Source organism: Corvus moneduloides, chromosome 1, assembly GCF_009650955.1.
Source record: "Corvus moneduloides isolate bCorMon1 chromosome 1, bCorMon1.pri, whole genome shotgun sequence".
Classification (NCBI taxonomy): domain Eukaryota; kingdom Metazoa; phylum Chordata; class Aves; order Passeriformes; family Corvidae; genus Corvus; species Corvus moneduloides.
Genome location: NC_045476.1, coordinates 139,897,669 through 139,903,668, shown reverse-complemented (window position 1 = coordinate 139,903,668; position 6,000 = coordinate 139,897,669).

Here is a 6,000-nt window from a genome sequence, read left to right as displayed (position 1 = left end):
AAAGAAAAATGCAAGAGGGATTTCCTGGTTTGTTTTGAAAGCTGCAGAGAATTATGAAATTTCTCTGCATCCTACAAAGAATATCTCAAATCATGTCTAAATGAGATAGTAAAAGAGTTTAAGTCCTTTAGAAGGTAAATCAATTAGTGCCACAAATGCATCTGCAATGCTGCTGGGAGTCAATCTGCTACCTTTTTAATCTGGCTCCAGATCTAGGATTCCCATTCTTTCCCTGCCTATCACTGAAACAGCTGTGTGCCTTTCCAACAGTGTTTTTTCTCTCCAAAGTACTGCAGGTAGAAAAGGTAATATCAACTTCTTTCCTTTACAGAGGGTACATTTAGGATGAGACACTTACAAACCCAGTATCTAGTGACATTTCTGAATTTGTGTGTTAATGGCTGCCCCAGGAAAGCAAGGAAAACCAGTTGAAATTTTGCAAATCTGTCTTCCTGGGCAACTAGAAGACACCAATGGACTCCAGCGTCCCAAGAGGTCCCATATTCCCACACACACGCCGTGCACTTGGGCAGGCTTCAAGGCAGCTGCAAGTGTGGATGTGTGGCAGGCAGATCACTGCTCTGGGTACCGTGGACAGAGCCATTTGCTTCGGTGGGAGTTGTATGGGCAGGTGCTTTTGAATTCGTTGCCTGTGAGAATGACCTGCAGGCTGCTCCTGATGCCTAGTGAAAAGACAGACACAGTCTCCAGGCTTTAGGCTCTATTTCCACACAAGATAGACTTATGGATAATAAAAGAGGAACCCACTGTATTTAAACAACGTGGTCCAGAAAATACTCGAGTGTCAATTTTCAGAAAGCTGAAGAGGTCTTGGAGGATATGATAGTCCTGTCCCTTCTGTATACTTTTCCCAGTGTTGGTTATCATCAGAGAAGGATGATGAGCCCCATAGATCTGCAATGTGACTCAAATTCTGGTATTGTCTGCAAATTTCTTGTCCAAATACAAGGCGAAGGAGCATAGAGCCTGCTGGTGATAAGACTTGGGTTTTGGCAACATTATCCTAGCTGGCATTTGGAGAGGAGTCAGTAATAATATAATCTGTATGTCTTTTACAGATGGGCAGCAAAGGTGAGGGTGGTGCCTAGGGTAACTACATGTGAGAAGTTTGGTAAATACAAAACGCAGAGGTGGAGTTAAAGAATTGAATTAATCTAGGATTGATGCTTATTGATCCAAGCTTGCTGCTGTCCAGGGCTGTCATCCCTGGACCTCCTGCACCTTCCATTAAGAGATCCAGTTGTCAAAACACAGTGGTCTAACCTGAGTGTCCCACCATTCCCTCTTGAAAGACTTCATAAGAGTCAGAGTCTGTCGGCTTGGAGAATGAAATTCATTGATCCTCCTTCTCCACAACTTGAAGCTGCCTAAATGAGTAAACTGAGTAAAGTCCTGTCAGTTTTCTAGCTAGCAATTTTACCCAAAAATATTTTATCTGTCTTGGTAGTAAAATTTCATCCTTCTCTTTCCCTACTCACCCATCATACAAGGAGGAAATCTTGAGATCCTACCTTATCCTAAATATCTTTATCACATATACGTCATAGCAGAGAAAATGTAAGGGCTATAGTGAAGGCTAAAGGCATTTAAGTACTAGGAGTCTCTTGACAAGAGAAGCTGTTAAGAACCCAAGGACACATTGATCTTTTTATACATTGAGTTTCTTGCAAATTCATTTATTGACTTATCAACTGGTGTAGTACACAATAGGGATTTTCCTGTTACAAGTTTTCTTTTGAACTGGCAGATTCCAGCAAAGCCAATTTTGGCTTAATTCTGTTCATACAGATGTAACATTAAAAATCTGTTGAGATGTTCAGTTGAACTCTGTGTTCAGTAACAGCTTGATTTCACAGTGGTGTTTGATGGTAGTAACACCAAACCTCATCCAGATAAGAACCTTTTAAAGACATGAGGTGTAGGTTTGCATTCAAATCTTAGGGCTTGGACTATCACTCATTAAAAAATACTGGATATGATTCAGAAACTCACTGTGGTGAATGTGTTAGACTGGATAATACAGGTTTATGCAGGATAATACTGGATATACAGGGTTTTTTGGCTTACATTCCTACAGAATATTTTAAAAAATCATATATATTTAAAAAAACCCTAAATTTAGAAAGGACATTTAAAGCCTATTTGTCAATGAACCCTCCAACACACAGTATATTATTCTGAAGCCAACTTAAACCTCAGCAATTAAGTCACAATTAACAGATTTTTAACTTTATTTCAATATGTCAGAAAATATAAAATGGACACTGAATATCTCGTTTAAATTATTCTACTCTTTTTCCATAAAAAAAAAAAAAGGATTATTGTGTATCATTAATGAACTTTGATTCTTTGTTGTAAAAATAAAAAATCCATCTGAAATTATTGCTGTTTATAAAATTGAATTCAACTTTCTAAGCCTGGTCTAGGAAAGCTATAAAAACTCCTAGTGGGAAGCAACTTCACCAGAGCAGATATAACCTTAGCTGCTGGAGTATACTGCAAAATACCCCACAAGATCCTGCTCACACAGGGGCAGCCAGGAGGGTGGGCACTCACTGCCCCACAGCAGTGTCACATGGCCACAAACATCCTGAAAGAGACTTTTAAACTAGTGTTTGGACTTTCCTGTATATTTCATCCTGTTGTGGACTTAGGCAGGGACCATTGTGAACACTGAAAAGACTGAGTTGTTAAGAGCCTCTGCCCCAAAATGTGCTGAGAAGTATTTATAATCTTGCAAGGCTGGGATGTAACCAGACCCACATTCTTTCTCACTGAAGCTTTAACTGGACGTGGGAAACAAGATTTCAGCATAGCACTGAGGTTGTTTATAGCATGTCAGAGTTAAACACAGAACCCCAAACCAAACTTACTGCATAAAAACAAGCATCCATGACATGAAGTACAGTTGTTAAAGACTCGTCTCAAGTGGGGAGTGAAAATCTTCAGCTGGAGTTTATGCAAAGAAAATAGATTTCTCTGCATATCCTGTTGAACTTCTTTATCAGGATTGAAGTTAAAGACACACTGGATTTCCATAAATTGTGCAGGCTTTGGTCAAAGTGTTGTGAATGCTCAATATACTCCTTGATCAGGCCCAAGCTGTGCAGGTTGAAATAAAGCAAAAAACAGAGAGCAAAAACACCGAACAGAAAAATCAGTATTGCTATTGTGCCTGTTTATTGTTTGGAGCAAGAATTTGAAACGTTAATCTTATTCCTTTTAGCTGTCAATGACTCACTTTTTGTCAAAGAACAGCAGTTTTGAGCCATTTTAAACAGCTGATGCCATCTTTATCTTGATAAATCAGGAAGCATGAAAAGAGATAAAAATCAAGCTCTCCAGAGAGTGACATTAGGCGAAGAATGACACCCACACCCCCTAATCGGTAATACTCCACAATCAAACACAAACATGGACAATAACAGTATTTGTGTATAGAGTGAAAAAAGATGGATTTTAGTATGCTTTAAGGGAAATGCTTTTATTCCTGACTTCTATTAATGTCACGTATATTGAGATTGGAAAGATGAAGCAACAGATTTGGACCCTGTGAAAATGGGATTTACAGTGAATTGGATTAATAACTTCCTAGGAAAAGAGACCTTTTTCTATGCTATTTAGGGCATTACATTCAGTGTTATATCACTTGGATGTAGTTTCCTGGCCTGGCAGAGTTATGCAGAACCCACAGTTGACAAGCGCTGTGGAGATGACCAAAAGGTTGAAGTTATTAACTTAACTTAAACTTACACTGAAGGACAAGGTGACCTTCAGCAAAGACCCTCTTCACTGAGGCAGATGCAGAACACTACTTGTCCTCTGGCAAGAGGCATTTGAAGCCAAGCACAGCAGCAGCTAGGACCTGAATCAGAGTGTCTCAATTGCTGGCAAGAGGTAGACTCCATTTCAAGGTGATGTAGACCATGTGACATCCAGGTTGGTGACAGTCTGGGCTGTCAGACACAACACTGTTTCCTTATTTTGACCTTTCTGATCACTGTCATGACTGCCTAGGAAGCCCCATGACTGCACAGGGAGCCCTGTTGCTGCATGGCCATGGTAAGCTGTCCAATTCATGCTAAACACTTACTTTACATAGCTGTAGAGGGCAGCCTGAATCCAGCTCCCATTTCTCTTCATTGCATAAAGAAACCAGGTCTGAGCAGCGTTGGCTATCAGGTGTGCTGCCCTTGAATACAAGATACCACATGGACACCTAAATCTTCAGTACATCTGAGATCTGAATTTGCCTCGCCTGGAAAGCCCTGGGCTAACCACAGATCCAATTAATAAGCAGTTCACTGCTGCTAAGATAGTCTGGCCTCTCATTCTTTCTGACTTGCGTCTTTCCATTGGAGCCGTCAACAAAAGAGCTACTTATAATGTCAGACATTTTTGTGGTGAGGCACTCTCTGTCAGGAAGGAAATAAGGAGCATTTAACACTGCTTTATGGACAACGTCTAGAAGATAGAAAGGTGTGATTGCGACCAATCTGGATCAGATTTGATTAACTTACTTTAAAAGAATAGCATTTGAAGTCCTAATTACAAGACTCAGACTGCATGGAAACAACGTCCATTTTACACCAGCAGGTTTGTTTGGAGCCTTGCAGAATTGCAAAGGAGGGTGAAAGGTTTGAAGGTCAAGGCAAAAGTAGAGGTCACATTCACAAAGAAATACAAGAGGGACATTGGATAAAATAAACAAAATAAAAATATCCAAAATCAAAACAAACCAGAATTCTCTTTAATTTTTCCTATTTTCAATAACTCTTATTTATTGATTAAAACTGAAAGGACATTGAAGGAGACTTAAAGGCAAAAATGGACTTTTCTTCCTAAATGAGAAATAGAAGCAATCCTGATTATCTCCCGTTCTCCAGTCTTTCAGGAAACCATTGGATTTAATATAATGTATATATCTCCTCTTGTTTATAAGAGGGTTTCATGCTGTGCATATCAACATAATATCAGGGGCAACAAGGTCAGGAGCCAATTTGATTTGCAAACTCTCCTCCTGCTAAACTAGGACTTAAAGCAAGTGGGCTTTGTCCTCCAGGTTCAAGAGCAGAGCCTTTGTATTCTATAAACTTCAGCTTACTTTAAATCTTATCAGTTCAGCTGTGCAGCAGTCTTGTGAGATCCCATAAAGACCTGGAAAACTATACATGTAATCTCAGGATTCAGGCTGGAAGACTTCAAGTAATCTAAATGTGAAAGATATAGGAAATCCTTTGCTTTAACCATCATCCAAAAGTATTCACCGTGCTCTAGACAAATTTCTTCATCCTTTTTGGCAAGTAAGTAGGTTAGAAAGTAAGACCCACAGATTTAGTATCCAAAAAGCTCCTTGAAGAAGCTGCATTATTTTAGTAAAGAACAGGAGCTCGCGATAATTACCTCCTTTGCATTCCTGTCTTGGAGAAAAAAATACTAAAAATCAGACATGGCACTTGGAGACCAGAATCAAAGAATTCCATAACTAAAAAAAAACAAAATAAAAGAAGAACTGGACTAATTTACTAGGAGAAGAAACAATGTAGCTTTGGCCACTGATCAAAATACCTTCTTCTGTTGCACTACCTTGCATTTGTAATGCCTCTCCCCTACTCTTTTCACATCTCATGACTCTGATGATGGTGCTAACCTAGCTAACCTAAACTTTGGAGATCATGCTATGTCTGCAGTCTCTGTAACTACTCTGCTAATACTGCAGCTGTTTTTCCCCCTGAAAAGAGACATCAGGGTGGGGATACAAAATGCAAACACATCAGTTTCCTGTACATAAACCTTGAAAACTCTTTTAGCAATGCAGCATGAAACTTTGCCTTAGAAGGTGAGATGGAAATCAGCCTTAGCTGTGAAGATTAAAAGCAATCAGGGAGTTATCTCTTCCAACAGCTGTTGGACTCCCAAAATCTTACATCAAGAAGGGGCATAAATAACTTGGTACTCAGCTTCCCTATCTCATTGTGT